The following is an 18,182-nucleotide window of genomic DNA, read 5'->3' on the forward strand; positions in this document are numbered from 1 at the left end:
GATGCAAGCATTGCTGAGCAGGCATATTATTAATCATGAGTCAAAAAGAAAACAAAAAACGCACTGAGTTGGGTGACATCCATTCTGGAAATATTTAGCACAGCCTGGTTCCTGCTGAAGTCCCGATGTGGGAGTTTACAGTTCAGTGCCCAATGGAAACATTTACCTTAGAAAGAGCTGAACACCATGCACATTCTTGTTCCATGCAATTATCAATCTCAGTGGTGGCAAAAAGATTCTTAAATAAATAGGCTACACTGCCTGTTCTTGAGTCTTCTGATTTAATAAACCAAAGAGATAGGAACCATCTTTATCTAAACTGGATTAGTAGGTCAGTGATGAGCAATTGTTATTATAGAAGAGTCATTTCTGAAATAGTCACCACGAGAAGAAAGTCCTAGAATGAGTCCCTTTAGTGTTTTTTGTTGCTGTGAACTTCGTTTGGATACTTTGTTTGGAATTTTGGATGAAAAGCCACATATATAGGCCATGTTCCCAGGGCTGTTGTTAGGCTGGCTGGACATTTCAACAGTATTAAAAGCTGCTTATTAACAAACTGTTGTGATTACAGGGGTAAGGAGAGAAAATGAATGGGAAATATCAGAGAGGGTGACAAAACATGAGAGACTCCTAACTCTGGGAAACAAACAAGAGGTAGTGAAAAGGGAGGTGGGTGGGAGGATGGGGTGACTGGGTGACAGACACTGAGGGGGGCACTTGACGGGATGATCACTGGCTGTTATGCTATATGTTGGCAAATCGAACTCCAGTAAAAAAATATACAGAAAAAAAAAAAAAAAAAGACTGTTGTGAGTACACAAATCTGCCCTCAGTGCTATGAGGCTTTTATGTGGCTCAAATAACTTCCTGTATGTAGGTGGCAATCATGGGGTTGGCCATTTTTTTTTCTCCTTGTTAGTATTTTTGTTCACTTAGCTCTTTAGCTAGTTGTTATGCTGCTGCCATGGTTTTGACTTCCAATTTTTTTTCATTTGTTAATTTGTTTCCAATGTAACTACTTGTGGAAAGAAACATTTAGAGTTACTTTGCATAAATGGAGTTATTTGGGAAGTATATTTTCTTGGACTTTTGCATTTCCTTTGGATCTCTTGTTCAGAGAATACCATCTTCTCTGGATATAAAATTCTTGGAACACAGCTGAGATCACTTGGATACTCTGTGTCCTTCTGATGTTAGTTATTTAATGTGAAAAGGCTGAAACTAATTTGATTTTTGTCCTTTTAAAATTACCTCTTTTCTTTTTTTCCTCTAATTTTCTGTTTGGAAGATTGTCCCCAAAACTTGAAATCCTTACCAGGATTTGTCTTGACATAGAGTCTATTTAAGGTTTGGTGGGAAAATCTGGGAAACAATTTCTATCCAAGTGGGTTTTTGTTGTTTTGTTTTGGAAGATTTTCCTTGATTGTTCATTTAATCATTACAGATAATCTCTTTGCTCTATATTTTTCTTCCAATATTCTTATCATTTGTAGGTTACACTTGTCACCTCTGGTTTCTGTATCTCTCCCTGCCTTTCATCTAAATCACCTTTCCCTGCATTCTTTCTAAAATGTATCTCCTGGTGGCACCTGGGTAGTTCAATCGGTTAATTATCTTCCTTTGGCTCAGGTCATGAACTCAGGGTCCTGGGATCAAGCCCCACATTGGACTCCCTGCTCAGTGGGGAATCAGCTTCTCCTTCTGCCCCTCCTTCCTGCTCTTGTGCATGCTCTCTCTCTTACTCTCTTACTCTCTTGCTCTCTCTCTCTCTCTCTCTCAAATAAATAAAATCTTAAAACAAAATAAAATAAAATGTATCTCCTGTTCCTGATGACATTTCTACAGTATAGACTCCATTTTTCCCTGCTTCTAATCAACAATCCCAGTTGTGACTTTCATTTTGTTTTACTTTCTTTCATCCCAGACATTTTAAGAAATTATATCCTCTATTTATCTCATTCAGGATGAAGTATTTTCAAAATTGTGCTTCTGCCCATTGGAAAGTTTATTTCAAGAGAAGAACTTTCCCCTGCACTTGTGACACTTGACTCTCCTCCCCTGGTGCTACAGAGTTTCTCCCCACACCCAGGGAGTTCTTCATTTGGCGCAAGTTCCACGGGTGTTTGTACAGTCTTGATCTTTCTCAGGTTCTGGCTGGGACAAGTAGTTTTTTGGGTTTGGGATTTTTAAAATATATATACATTCTTATTTTCTTCAACCTATGTCCACGGGGAACATGGAAATCTTAGTGTGATAAGCTTGAGGAGTGGCACCCCAAAATATACCACTTTGGCATAAGGATTATTTTAAGCTAAAGATTCTTCAAAAAGCAAGAAGGAAATTCCGATCTTTCCTTTTCTTCCTGAAAACGAGAGATAAAAACTCCCATATGAAAGATACCCTCCCTGTACCAGAAAAAAAGAAACATTTTTTCAATGGTGAATCATAGAAAAGAAAAATCAACAGACCTTGTTAAAATAGTTCATATCTTCCTTTAGCCTCCCCACATAGTTTACTTTTTCCAAGTTGCTTCTCTTTGTTCAAGGCAGCACAAAACTATTTAGGTTTCACCATTTCATTGGGTCTTCCCTCCTTATGAGGACTCCCTTGACACATAAAACTCGTATTAAGTACATTTGTGTGGTATTTTCCTGTTAATCTGTCTTGCATTGGCCTTGTCCCTGTCCTTGTCCCTGTCACTCCACTTGAGAATCTCCCACCCGCATCCCTGAGCACTTATTGAAATCCTCCTTATCCCCAACCCCTGGGTTAGTCTCAGGGCCAATGTTATTAGTCTTAGCCCTGTTTTGTATCTCTCCTTCTACAAATCATTTCTCTGCCATGCTTCTTTTAATTCTCTTAGTATTTTCCACTCAAGGTGTATTAACAGGTCCTCAATATAAAATTTACTAATGCAATATTTTCTATTTTTTATATGAAGCATTCAAAATTACCTCCTTGAGGGTTTTCTGGTTTTGCTGACCAGGTCTGGAATTGGCTTCTGATCAATATTTATTAAAGTGAGAAGTATTCTTCTGCTCTTTTAGAGAATATGAACAACTTTCCAGTTACCCACGTTCCATATTTCAAGAATGGACTAGATTTCCACTTCCTCTTTCCCATCAGATCGGCATCTGAGCCTCAGCTGTTGATCTGCAGCCACAGGGCCTAGCACAGGCTTCCATACTTCTACTAAGTGAGTGTGTTCATCTCTGAGATGTGAGGGGAGAACCTCTATGGGTCTGCTTAAGAAAAATCAAGTCTTGCACGGTTTGTCGGGACGGAGGATGTTAGCAAGCAGCCCCTACGCTGAATCTAGCACGCATGTGTTGCATGGCTTGTATCATGTCTTTAAAAATTGCCAAGTTAGTTGTTAATGTATAAGCCCCTGGATTTATTGCTGAAATATCCAGATTTTGACTAGGATGGTTAGCACTTTCTGCGGTTACCAGCTGTCTCTGGCACCACCTGCTGGCCACATCACTCAGTGCATCCATCAGACAGTTGACTACAAAGATGAGGTCCCTAAAGGTGAACCAGAATCCATTTGCCTTGAGGATCAGAAACATCCCTTAAAGGCCAATGTTCCAAGGCTCAGATGGACACAACAGTAAGTTCTTCCCAAGAAAATCTCTGTTTATTCTTCTTCTGCTTTCTAGGGTCAAAACGTGTGCTTTATTGTGGTTGTTGTTTTAATAAATACAGCCACTATTGTGTATGGTTGAATGACCATAATCATGACACTGCCTTCCCCATCTAGTGAGTTTACTATGTAGTCTGCACTGCATTACCTCACGATATTCCCAAAATGGAAGGTGCTGGTAATAGAAGGGCAGACACCTGAGTCCACTTCTCAAAGACCACCCCTCAGCCACGTGGCCTTGATAAAGTCACTTCTCCCTGCAGTGCCTTTAGTGAGTGCTAGCTCACCAACACTGAACTCCTCTCCAACTGAGATAATCCTATAAAGCTGTGAACACAGGCATCTTGTTGTATTGCACCTCACAGATATCCAACTGTTTACAAACTGAAGCTGTATAGCAACCCTGTCTGGAGCAAGTCTATTGGCACAATTTTCCAACAGCATTTGCTCACTTCATGTATCTGTGCCACATGTGGGTAATTCTCACAATATTTTAGGCTTTTTTATTATGATTGTATTTGTAATGGGGCTCTGTGACCAGTGACTACACCTTTTAACTTTAATTTTTTAATTAAGATATATACATGTTTTTAGATTTAATAGGCTACAGTATAGGGTAAACATATGCACTGGGAAACCAGAAAATTCATTGGACTTGCTTTGTTACAGTATTCACTCTTTTGCATGGTCTGAAATTGTACCTGTGGTATCTCTAAGGGGCACCTGATTAGGGTCAGGCCCTCAGGCACCATCCAAACCCATGCTGTCCAGTATGAAGCTACCAGCCATGTATGACTATTGAGAACCTGAAATGTAGCTAATCCAATCTGAAATATGCAATAAATATAGAATGTATACTGAATTTTGAAGACAATATGAAAAAAAGAATATAAAAATACCACATTCAGGTTTACCTGGGTGGCACAGTCGGTTAAGCATCTGCCCTAAGCTCAGGTCATGATCCCAGAGTGTTAGGATCAAGTCCTGCATCAGGCTCCCTGCTCTGTAGGGAGCCTTCTTCTCCCTCTCCCTCTGCCTGCCGTTCCCCCTGCCTATGCTCTCTCTCTGTTGAATAAATGAACAAAATCTTTTTTTAAAAATACCACATTCATATTTTTATATTGATTGCAAGTTGTTATGATAATATTTTGATTATATTCAGTTAAATAAAATGCTATTAAAATTCATTCCACCAGTTTCTTCTTAATTTTTTATTGTGACACTAGATAATTTTAAATTGTACACATGATTCATGTCATATTTCCACCGAATAGCACTGCTCTAAACAGCTGAATGTTTAAAGCACACAGTTATCTTACATAGCAGCAGGAAGAGCAATTCTATATCCAGGACCTTTTTAATTTGTGTATTTTGTCCTTTTATGTATGAATCTCTATGATAAATATAAATACCTGGGTCTTCTGTTCATAGGATGGTCACTTTAGTCTGTCAGCACCTGTGAATCTTGAAGATGGCCTCCTGGGAGCAGGAGTCAGGCTGCCTGGGAAATCTCATGAAATCTTCTCTACAAGGCATCTTAAAGAGGTGCTCTGGTTCAGAGATAGAATTAGAGGGAGTCAGCAGCGACTGAAGAAGAACTATAAATAACTAATACACTTATGAAAATGCTCTCTCATGCTGATAATCAAAGAAATGAAATTAAAACATGAGATTTCATTTTTAGTCTGTCAGGACACAGAATTTTTTTTAATTATAGCCAAAGTTAGCAAGAGTATATAGAAATCAGTATATGTATTCCCTGCCTGGGAGAGTTGAAGTTTACACAGCCTTTCTAGGGGGTAAGTTAGCAATATGGAAAAACAGCCTTAGAACTGCACATGTCCTCTGAGCAAGCAAGTCCACCTCTAGGGATTTCATCTAAAGCAATTGTCATGGCTGTGCACATTAACTTTTCTGTAAGGATATTCATTATTTTGCAAATTATAACAAAAATAACATCAAATAGAGGACTTTTTAAAATTAAGTCATATTGAAAAAATAAAATGCTGCCATTAAAAATTATGCAACAGACTATTCAATAATAAATTCCTCCTCCCCCTCCTCCTCCATCCACACTCTTCAATTCAGCGTGTGTGATCTTTTTATGGTGAAGCAGACTGTGTCACTCTCCTGTTTAAAACCCTCACTATTAAAAAACAAATTAAAAAAAAAAAACCTTCACTATTGTGGCACCTGCGGGGCTCAGTCGGTTAAGTAACCAACTCTTGATTTCAGCTCAGGTCATGATCTTGGAGTCATGAGATGGAGCCCTGAGAGGGCTCTCTGCTGGAGATTGTCTCTCTCCCTCTCCCCCTCCCCCAACTATAAATAAATAAATAAATAAATAAATAAATAAATAAATAAATCTTAAAAAAATAAATCCTTCATTGTCTTAATTGGGTGTTAGGATGAAGCCCTTAATCCACGTATGGCCCTAGGGTCTGGGCCTGACTCCCTCTCCAGCTTCATCTCCCGCCAGGCTCCTCCCTCTGCTCCCGTCCTACTGGCCACAGGGACCCTCTTTCAGCCCCATGGGCCTAGAAAGCTCTTGTTGGCTCTGGGTCTTCATTCATATCACTCTGCTAAGATGCTGCCTGCACCCCACTCTTTCTGGCAAAAACCTCCTCATTCTAGAAGGCTCATGTTAAGTGCCGCTTCCCCAGAAAACCATTCCCTAACCCCTCCCTGTAAATTAGGTCTCTTTGTTTCCTAGCATCTTCTCTTCCTCCCTGTGACTTCTCAGTTTCTGACTCTGCATTTATTACTGTGATTATTTGTGGAATGCCAGTCTCCCCACCTCCCTGTAGGACTTTGCTCATATCTGGCATGCAGGAGATGTCCCATAAATGCATGCTGACCAGGGGCACCTGGGTGGCTCAGTGGTTGAGCATCTATCTGCCTTTGGCTCAGGGTGTGATCCTAGGTCAAGTCCCATGGGGGGAGCCTGCTACCCCTTCTGCCTATGTCTCTGCCTCTCTCTGTGTGTCTCTCATGAATAAATAAATAAATAATATTTTTTAAAAATGCATGCTGAACAAATGAATGATATTTAATTCATAAAAAGCAGGTTATACTAAACGAAGTCAGACACAGAAAGACAAATACTATATTATCTCACTTATATGTAAAATCTTAAAAAAGAGAGAAAGAAAAAGCCAAACTCACAGTTATAGAAAACAGATTGACAGAGGCAAGGGGGGTGGGCAGGGGGGAATGGGCGAAGCTGATAAAAATAAATAAGTCCTGGTGATGTAAGTTACAGCACAGTGACTATAGCTAATAACTTTGCATTGCATATTTGGAAGTTGCTAAGAGAAGTAGATCTTAAAAGATCTCATCACAAGGGGAAAAAATGTGCAACTATGTTGAGGTGACAGATGTTGACTAGATGTATTGTGGTGATCATTTCACAATAAATACGAATATCAAATCATTGTGTGGTGTACCTGAAACTAGTATCATGTTGTGTTATATCTCAATTTTTGAAAGGCAGGTCATAAAATGGTGTAATAGGATTTTAGTATCAATGTGCATATGCATATGATTCTAACATCTAGACGTAGAAAATAAAAAAGACCAGAGGAAAATCCAAACTGTTCATAGAAATGTTTCTGTGTCATGATGTTACTTTGCTTCTTTCATTCTGATTTTCTACAGGGAACATATCTAACTTTCAAAATCAGGAGAAAATTTATTTCAAAAATACTAATAATCACAAAAGCCCTGGGTTTGAGTCTCCACTCTTAACGCAAGTTTGATCTCGGGAAATCTCAGTCAGCTCTTCACAGACTCTTCACTATAAATGGGGACAAGGACACCTGCCCTGACTATTGATAGGAGAATTAATGGAATAATATACTTGTAAAGTTTTGCACATATTACAGTAATTACTCGGGTGCTTTAGGGTGTGAGATGGACCCACTGTGTAGGGTGACTGGCATTTGCCCAGTGGTTGTGTACTTTGCAAATACCTGCAAGGAAATGAGTTGGGTAAATGGAAGCTGTGTCTTTTGATGGACACCTTGATAGTCATCACCACCCAGTGAGGTGAGGCTTGGGCTTTGTTAATGCAGAAGGAGAGCCACTCTGGGGAGAGAAGTGTAAGGAATGTTACAGAACAAGGATATTGCCTCTCCTTTCCCCAAGACCAAAAGCTGGGGAAACAGGTGGCCTCCCTGCTGGCTCTCAGCAAGGGTGAGAAAGATGCAAACGGCAACATGCAGCTATTGGGAGAGACAGTATTTTTTTTGTACTGAATAACTCAACTTGGTGGACTCTTTCTACAGTCTCTTGGTAAAAATCCAATGATTATGGGCATTCTTTCGGGGTTCTTTCTCTTCAGTCTTTTGCTTGTTGAATGCAACTTCGAAGAAGAGCTGCTCTGATTCTGATGGAAGAAAGCAGCTTATTCAACTTATTCCATAAATATTTATTGAGCATTTGTAAGTGGTGAGGCACTATGCTAGGAGCAGAGGATCAAGTGGATGAACAAGGCACTGCCCTTGCATTCAAATAGCACAATCTAATCATTATGATCTCCTGATTGTAAATTCCCTTAACCTCCCCCCACCCTGCACTGCCCACTTCCTGACTTCTTGCTCTGTGTCCCCACCACCCCCATTTTAGCATTTATCCCACTGAACTGTACTCATGAACCTTGGAGCCTATCTCATTTAGCCTGTAATCTCCTTGAGGACACAGACACTACTCTGAATCTGCATCTGCAGCATAAGTCTGTTATATATGGTGCTCAATGAATCAGCAAGTGAACAAATGACTTAAATAATTTCGTAAGCAAATGCCAATAAAATAGGGAAGATGATCTAGGAAGTAACTGTTCAGTTAGGCTTCATGCTTTGCAAACTGAGTAGAGATATCCGCTACCTTCACACCTGTGTCCTTTCTACAGGAAATAGACTGGGGGTTCACCTAGAGGATAGGTACAGGAATAAGGAGCTGTTTCTCCAAAGCTCTCTCTAATCCAGATGTATGTCTGATACAGGTGCTTCAGTGCCCCTGGAGAAGCTCACAGCTAACAGGATTCCAACAGACTAAGAGTTCCTCCTAAGAGAAGTCATTGTATTTACTGAAGGCTATCAAAGATATAGGTCATCACTACCCTCCCCCCATTATCACAAGGTATAAAACTGGACAAAACTGTATAACAGCTTGTGTACCCAATGGCAAGGGCCATATTCTGAGAAACACAGGAAGAAACTGAAGATAAATAGTTCAGAAGAAACAAAGTTCAGGGAAGATGTAATAACTGATTTCAAACATCAGAATGGGGATCCCTGGGTGGCTCAGCGGTTTAGCGCCTGCCTTTGTCCTGGGCCTGATCCTGGAGTCCCATATCAGGCTCCCTGCATGAAGCCTGCTTCTCCCTCTACCTGTGTCTCTGCCTCTGTGTCTCTCTCATGAATAAATGGATAAAATCTTTAAAAAAAAATCAGAATGACCAAAGTTAGAAAATAAATGATATTTTTTCCTTAATGCCCCCCAAGGTCAAAGCTAGGCCCCCACAGGTGGGTATTAGAGAGAGGTGGGTTCCATGAGAGACTTCTAACTCTGGGAAGCAAACAAGGGGTAGTGGAAGGGGGGATGGGGTGACTGGGTGACAGGCACTGAGGGGGGCACTTGACGGGATGAGCATTGGGTATTATACTATATGTTGGCAAATCGAACTCCAATAAAAATATATATACAAAAAAAGAGAGAGAGAGAGATGGGTTCCTGGCTCAATGGAAGAGGTACAAGTCAGGAAATGATTATAAAGGATGCATGTTGGTAACTCAAGGTCAAAGGCAATAACACAAAACAGAACTGCCTTTGAAATGTTTCTTTCCAAGTTCACAAATACAATGCTGGATATGCTTGCTAAGGATACTTAACTGAATCACTTAGTTCCCTTCTACTAGGAAAGGATGCCAAAGCTAACATCCTGTGAGTGCTCTTCTCAGATTGATGGACTCATGGCTTTGAAGGGGCTTTGGCTTTTCGGCAACTTGCCCCCTTCATAACAGCTCTACTTACTTTGAGTGCACTTTTGACCTGTTCAAGTCCACAAGGCTCAGCTAACATTTCTATAATGAAATGTCCATGGATCGCTGTGGGCCACAATTATCCCTCCGTTCTTCAAAACTCATCGCCAGGGTCCTTCTGCTTTGACCTCTTTGGACTCGTCATTTCAGCTGTTCAAGTATTTATGTTTGCCCTCCAGTTAGATTCTAGTCTCCTTAAAGGAAGATGCTATATGCTTTTAATCCACAGGGACTAACAGAGTTTCTCACATTTAACAGGCCCTCAATAAATGTCCACAGATCTGGTGCTGCTGGATTCAAGCCAGAGAATGGAGGGAACCCATTCTGTCAAGGTCTTGGAAAACATCTGTGTTTTTTCAGCACAGCATTTGCCATCCATCATAGAGGAGATTGAAACAGAAAGAAGTCAAGCAAAGTACAAGGTCATTCGCAGGAGCCCCAGCAACTCCATTCTCCAAGGTTGGAATGTTCTCTCCCTCTCTCCAAACAGCAGACCAGATGGTCTCCTAAATCTTGGCTTTCATGGTTTAACTCTAATTACAATGTTAGTTAGCAATGAGCTCGGTGATTCAAAATCACTAGTAGATACTTTCCAGGCAGTCGAGCTTTTTTTTTTTCTGCTCTCACTACCAACAGGGCGGCTTTGTCATCAGCCTTGCTTTTGCCTCCTGTATTATAATTGCCTAGCTGTTTAGAAAATGAAATGAGCTCAAGACTACCAAACCTAGCTGAAAACAGTGAGCACTCCAGGAGACAGGAGGTAGCAGCAGCCAGATGGCTAAGTAGCCTCTGATGATATTGCAGTCAAATTGGGAGACACAAATCAGAGAATGCTCCTCAGTTGTGCAAATGCCATGTACCAGGTGTGGAACTCAGAGGTGCACATGTGTTTGCCTAGTCATTTTGTGAATGTGGGTGAGAAGAAACCCTTACAAGTGAATCCCTGGAATTGTAAATGTTAGAAAGAACTTTTCAAGGTCATCTCATCAAGACCTTTCCAAATACACAAATGCTCCATTAAAAGGACTCACTCAAGTTCTGGTTCAAACTTCCCATAAAGGAAATTCATAAAAGGGCCTCCTCATCCATCAGATAAACCTTTTCAAATAATTAAAGAAGATCTCATGTCCCCCCAAATCTTTACTTGTTTAAATATTCCCCCAAGTACTTAACTACACTACTTGTTTTAATCTCAAATTTCTGCCCTTAACCTCACCATATATTTTCCCCAGGGAATCTATTCCCCACCAGAGCCCTGCTGAGGTGGCTTGATCAGGTTCCATACCACATGACCCTACCTCCTGGTCATGGTTGATTGGTCCAGAGGTGGACACCTAGCATAAGCACAGCTACCCATTGGCATCCTGCATCATCAGTCTGGCAAGAAAGATGAGCTGGGCCAATCTGGTTACCCTCCTAAAAACTGGGACCTTGGTAGCTGAGAGATTGTTGTCATTCAACTGTGGGCTGCTAAATTGGAGGGTTATGCAGTCAGGGTAGGAGTAGCCATTTGAGGCCAGGAGCAGGATGAGTAAGCAAAGGAAGGAAGCATTTTAGGAAAGACAGAATATTGGAACAGATGTAGAGAGAGAAGCAGAGTCCCCACCAAGTAAGATTGAGATGAGAAAAAGACCATTCCTGCCTACCCCAAGACTTGAGTCGTAGCTTTTTCGGGATCCCAGGGCTCCTCAGCCTTTAATTAAAGGATGAGGAAAATTGAAAGAATCTCTATTCCTTGCAACTCTTAGATGCTGGGCTAGGAACTCTCTTTTCTAGTGGCTCTCCCCTTGAAGGGCAGTCATACATTTCCATGCTACTCCAAGGGTAGACTTTTTTCAATTGGGTTTGCCATATGTGTATGTGTGTGTATGTGCACATATGTGTATGATAGATACCACATACATTATAAAGTCTGTCTAAATGAAACAACTTAGAAATGACAGCATGTGACAACCATGCAGATATTTATTGTATGCTCACTGCCCACAATGTATATAGTACTGGATACAAAGTAGTAGTGGCCATGTTCAAGGAGGGTAGAAAGTCCAGTAGTGAAGTAAATGCAGTCACATAAAACACAGCAGATTGTTATATGCTACAGTTAAAGATATGCTACAGTTAAAGATATGGGGGGGGGGCGCCATTATTTTTTCTCTCATTCCTTTCTGTACTATCAGATTTTTCCAACAAAACACACGCATGATTTTTTATGTCAAGAAATATTATCTGGGCATGGAAATTATGGGTACTTTCTTTTGTTTTCTCCCATTTATTTTTGACTATGAAAAAAAGCTTTGGATTTTTAATAAATGCAAAGTTAAGATAAAAGAGAAATTTAAGATAAATAATTTCATGAGAAATTTAAGATAAAATACAGACATCAACACATTTGGAAATACAGGGGAGAGAAAATTCCTGACTGGGGAGATCCAGAAAGATGTGGTAATGACACCATTTCATTAGGACTATGACAGATGGAAAAATAAAATAGGAGGCTATGTGAGGAGAAGATCCTCCAGGGATCTGCAAAAAAATAGCTAAGGCAGAAAGGCACGATACAAGGTGGTATGTCCAGGGTGAGCAATCCAGCATAGCTGAACAATGGCTATAAGGCAGGGAAAAGCACAAAGGTTATTTGGCCCAATTTGTGGAAGGTCTTGAATGCCCAGCAAAGGAAAGACATGGTCAGAGTTTTGCTTAAGATGGCAGCAAAGAGAATGGAAATGAAAAGAAAGAGCTTAGAAGCAGGATCAGTAGTGAGAAGTCATTGCAATATCATTTCCCAAAAAAAGTGACCTTTTGTTCATGTGAAGCTATCAACATGAAAGTTATATTGTATGATGAGCATGTTTGGAATCGCCTTGAAACATGTTTCAAGGCACCTGTGACTACATATCTTTTTTATCCATTTCATTCATTTTAAGCTAACTGTGTCATCCAGATTGCTTGCTGGCAAAATTGAATTCAAGTACTTCTGTCTTTTCCTTGGGGGATGCAGGGAAGTATTGGGGAGGGCTTGTGTGAGAAGCCAATAACCAAATAAATCTGTGAAGATGAAAGTGAAAGTAGGGTAAAAATGAAGACAGCATTGAAAACTTCATCTATAGTTTCATCAGGAAGAAGGTAATGGTGGCCATGTGTCAGAACTTCAAGCAGCTTCTCCAGCTTAAGCTTATTCCATGTGGTTGGGTTGTGAATACTACACTCTTCCCTCCACGAGGAGTTTTAAAATATTACTACATGGCTTTGATCAACTAAAAAGATGTACTTCTTCATGTGTCAATGCCCACATGAACTTACAGAAAATTCAGGAATCAAAGTTCAGCCTCATTCAGCCTAGAACCCAGACCTAGCATCAACAGATCACAGTTTATTCTAATTTGTGGCAACTTTCTATTCACTGGGATGGTAGTTTGAGGCATTCAGCAAGGTTGTAACACACTATTAGAGAGTCTTTACTTCCAGATTCAAAGACTGCTTACAGAAAGGTGAGCCACAGTCACTGAAAGTGATCAACCTTATTTCACAGAATAATCTTGCTCGTTTATCACTCAATAAACTGTTTCTTTGCAGAAATAAATGCTTGAGAACTTTACTGCCCACACAAGAGATCATGAAGCCAAGCTAAGAGGCAAGGAAATGGGAAGTGTGCAGTGGGATGGGAAGAGAAGACACTTGAGAGGTAGGAATTACAATATCTGATGACTAAGTATAAAGATCGAGAAGGAGAGAAGAAACAAAGGTGGTGCCTTTCCTCCATCAATAATTAGGCACGTGTGCCCACTATGTCTTCCACATTGTGCTGGGTGGGGAGGTTACACCTGTGAGGGAGCCCTCATGTTGCTCGCTCTCTGGTAACCATGACAAACAAGTGAGTAGGAGATCACAACAAAGTGGAGAAACAAGATGACGCTGTGGAAATGGTTAGAGGAGAATTCTAACATAGCCAAGAGGCATCAGAAAAGATTGCCAAGTAGAATGAATAATAAGAGGTACTGTATAAAAGTAAGCCATGTGAATGGCAGATCACAAGAGGAAGTGATTCAAGGCATATACCCTGAGTCAGATGTTGCAGATTCAAATCCTGGCTCTGATACTTGCCAGTGGTGTGACAAGTTACTAATTCACTTTGTGTCTCATTGGCCTTATATATTAAGTGGGCATAATAATTCCTTCTTTGCAGAGCTGTGGTAAGGACCATATTAAATCAACTAACAAAGCTCTCGGCACAGTGACTGGCACATGGTAAGTGTGAAGTGAATGGTAACACTATTTCTGAGAAGAAACAGCATGTGCAAGGCTATAAGGTACAAAAGAATATGTGAAAAGGCTGTAAGGTAGGAAAGAACGTTCAAGGGAAGTAGTTCAGTGTTAGCCGAAGTGAACAATATGTGTCAGAGGAACCGGAAATGCTGAGCCTAGAGAGGGAAGCAAAGGCGAGATGGGGGAGGCTCTTCTAATATTACCTAGATGGCCAATAGGATGCAGTAATGTTACTTGAAAAGACACAAACTTGGAGAGAAATCTAGCACGTTCTTCAGGGTTTCATAGTCTTGGGGATTACTTAACAATCATTTTATAACTACTCCCATGAGGAAGCATGCATTTCCCAGAGGAGAAAACAATGGAGATGAGACTGAAGTAAAAGCCATAAATGTCAGGTCAGTAGTGGGAAGCAGCCAAGGAGTCAGGAATGGTAGGAAACAAGGAGGTAGCCAAGCCCTTGGATCAAATTCCTCAGAGAAGGAATTGGGCCCATTTCAATAATGTGACAGAAGGAAAAGTTACTTTATCAAAACTGTTTCTGACCTGGCAACTTACTAGTGACAAAACCACTCCCTTCCTCCATGTCTTAGTAAACAGGGGAGTAGCCTAGCTTGGTCCTTTTCAACCTAGGAACCGCACCTAGGAATCCATGAAGATGCTAAAGAGAGGTTCACACTCTCTTGTCAACACACTTTTTTAAGACCCCAAGGCAATGCTACTTCTTTCAAAGCTCCAGTAGACATGGTACATCTTCAATTGATTCATAATCATTAGGAGACTACATCATTTGTTTGTTTTTCAAAAAATTGAAAAAAATATATAATAAAAGGAGGACTGGTAGTAAAGAAGTTTGAGAACACTGGACCAAATCGTTTCAAAAGACCATTCGGGTTCTAACATTCCAGAATCCTACTTTCACCTACAGTAGGTATTGGGCCTATAAAAGTCAATGTCTTTGAGGTTAAAAACATGGGATTCAGAGTCAGAAAGACCTGGGTTCAAATCCCAGTTCTAGTACTTGCAAGATAAATGCCCACAGCCAAATTATTTAACCTCTATAAATTGCAATTTTGTAATAACTAAATTGAGATTAAAATAACATTTTCCTGACAAAGTTGTTGGAAGGAGTGAAATAATACAAACTTCAGTCATTGGTGTATTCCTTCCTGATCTTTACCATATCTGCATAAAACCTGAAATATTAGTCAGATAATATTTTTCTTTAAATCAATTTATGTTTTCACTTAAGTCAATGTACTATAACAGGAAACTTTAAATTGTTATCGTAAATAGAAAACCAGTATCACCATAAATTGATAGTAACCATAAGAGATGCCAATAAAAATCATATTGAAAATTTTGTCACAGTAAATAACAATTACATTTTTGTTAGATTATAGCTAAGTACTATTTCCTGCTTAAGGCTCTGGGCCTGAGGCTATCCTCTCTTCATTAAAATGGAGATTAGCGTGCATTAAGAATAGAGTTAAAAACACAGCAATTTCTGAAAGCTCAAAAGAGAGTTAAGAAGGAAACTTTCTACATGATTCAGTGCTATTCAGTGCTTCAACTGGTATTACCTAAAATAATCTCTCATAACACATATGCCACATTTGAGGTACACTGAGATAATGTATTCAGAGCTCTTGTCATTAGGCTTCTCATAAAGTCACTGGATAAGTGTTCATTTTATTGCTCTTGTTAAGAACCAAGCCACCTGGCCCTGACACAGGCCCCTGCCCTCCCCACCCCACACTGGCTAGAGGCAGCCTGGCCACATCACTGCAGAAGCCTCCATAAGGAGCATAGTCATTCACTCCTCCTGTCTTTCAAGATCACTTAGTCAGTTGGATACATCCAGGATACATCTTTAATTTACCCCTTTCTGTCCCTTTCCATAATGACTGCCCATCATATAAACCTGGTTCTTATAACAATCTACCCTGCCTCCTTACCCTTCAAGATTCAGCTGGAAACATTGCACTAAGAAGACTTTCCTGGCCCTCAACCCCATGCCAGGCTGAGGCAACAACCCTAGACTGGTGTACAAACTTCTATAAACCTTGCTATATTGCAGTACTCTGTTTGTGTCTGTCTTCCCCACTCAATCATAAACTTCGGGAAGCCAGACGCTATGTTCAGTTCACCTTTGTATTTGTTTGTACTTAACATAATAGATACCGAGTTCAGTTTTCCTACAAGGACAGAAAAAAGAATGGATGGATGGATGGATAGAAAGAAGGGAAGGAGGAAGAGAATGAGAGAAGGAAAGAAGGAAGGAAGGAAGGAAGGAAGGAAGGAAGGAAGGAAGGAAGGAAGGAAGGAAGGAATAGTGGGTCTGACAATGATAGATCACATTGTTTCTGACTTCCTGATTTCCTAAAACAGAAGAAAAACAAGGTAATTCAGGCAGAGTTGGCTTAATTCCCTCTTGTCCAATTTCTGTACATCCCCTCCACACACCATCCGTGGCATTTTCCTCGTCTTACAAATACCTAAGGACTGTAGCCTTCACAGAAACTACCTTGGCTCCCTGCCAGAAAACAAACAAGCTTAAGAATAAAGAAAAATAAATAAATAACAACAGTGACATCTCGTACTTTGAGGTCTGGGAAATGAATTCCAAATGGGAGCTGAACTCCAAACCAAATGTTTGGCTTTCAGTGACAACCAGCTAGTTGGCCGAAAGCCTCAGCCTCCTCCTGAGACCACTTAGAAAATGTTGGCCCAGAGCTCTTCCTGAGAACTGCTGTCTCCCCTACACCTTTCCTAAGCAAAGAAGAAATTACTGCCAAGAGAAAACAATCATACTTTTCTACCAACTTCCTCAAGGCTGTTGTTTGTGGTTGATCTTTTTCTTACTTGGGAACTTTCCAAATAATTCCTCAGCAATTAGACTGTGTTTAGAGAAAGTCTACTCAAATCGGCTGATTAACACACCTCTCTCTCTCTCTCTCTCTCTCTCGTACAGACACACACACACATGAAATCAGACTGTTAATCTGGTGACTCTGTGCTATTCAGATTGCGCAGAAATTTAGGTCTCACAGCATGTAGCTACTTACACACCCTGCACTTGGGAACAAAATGAGCTTCCAGAATGTGGACAAAATTGAGAAGAGGGACCACGGAGGCTCCGAGGCATGCCAGGAGGGGACACTGGGAAAAATGCACACAGTAAAAGAAAACATTTCCTGTGTACCTGACTCAGCTAGACTAAGCTTCTGGAAAAATGTTAATAATGCTGGTTCTGACCGAAATCATGGAGTTATTTCTCTGCTCCCATCCTCTCTTTAAATTTCTCCTCAAGACCAATATCCCTGATGAACAAGACCAATATCCCTGATGAACACAGATGCAAAAATTCTCAACAAGATACTAGTCAATAGGATCCAGCAATACATTAAGAAGATTATTCACCATGACCAAGTGGGATTTACCCCGGGATGCAAGGCTGGTTCAACACTAGTACAGCAATCAATGTGATTGATCGTATCAGCAAGATAAAAAACAAGAACCATATGATCCTCTCAATAGATGTAGAGAAAGAATTTGACAAAATACAGCATCCATTCCTGATCAAAACTCTTCAGGGTGTAGGGATAGAGGGAACATTCCTCATCATCTTAAAAGCCATCTACAAAAAGCCCACAGCAAATATCATTCTTAATGGGGAAACACTGGGAGCCTTTCCCCTACGATCAGGAACAAGACAGGGATGTCCACTCTCACCACTGCTATTCAACATAGTACTAGAAGTCCTAGCCTCAGCAATCAGGCACAAAAAGAAATAAAGGCATTCAAATTGCAAAGAAGAAGTCAAACTCACCCTCTTCGCAGATGACATGATACTGTACCTAGAAAACCCAAAAGACTCCACCCCAAGATTGCTAGAACTCATACAGCAACTCAGCAGTGTGGCAGGATACAAAATCAATGCCCAGAAATCAGTGGCATTTCTATATACTAACAATGAGACTGAAGAAAGAGAAATTAAGGAGTCAATCCCTTTGACAATTTCACCCAAAAGCATAAGGTACCTAGGAATAAACCTAACCAAAGAGGTAAAGGATCTATACCCTAAAAACTACACAACACTTCTGAAAGAAATTGAGGAACACACAAAGAGATGGAAAAATATTCCATGCTCATGGATTGGCAGAATTAATATTGTGAAAATGTCAATGCTACCCAGGGCAATTTACACATTTAATGCAATCCCTATCAAAATA

The sequence above is a fragment of the Canis lupus genome, chromosome 4, assembly GCF_003254725.2.
Source record: "Canis lupus dingo isolate Sandy chromosome 4, ASM325472v2, whole genome shotgun sequence".
Taxonomy (NCBI): domain Eukaryota; kingdom Metazoa; phylum Chordata; class Mammalia; order Carnivora; family Canidae; genus Canis; species Canis lupus.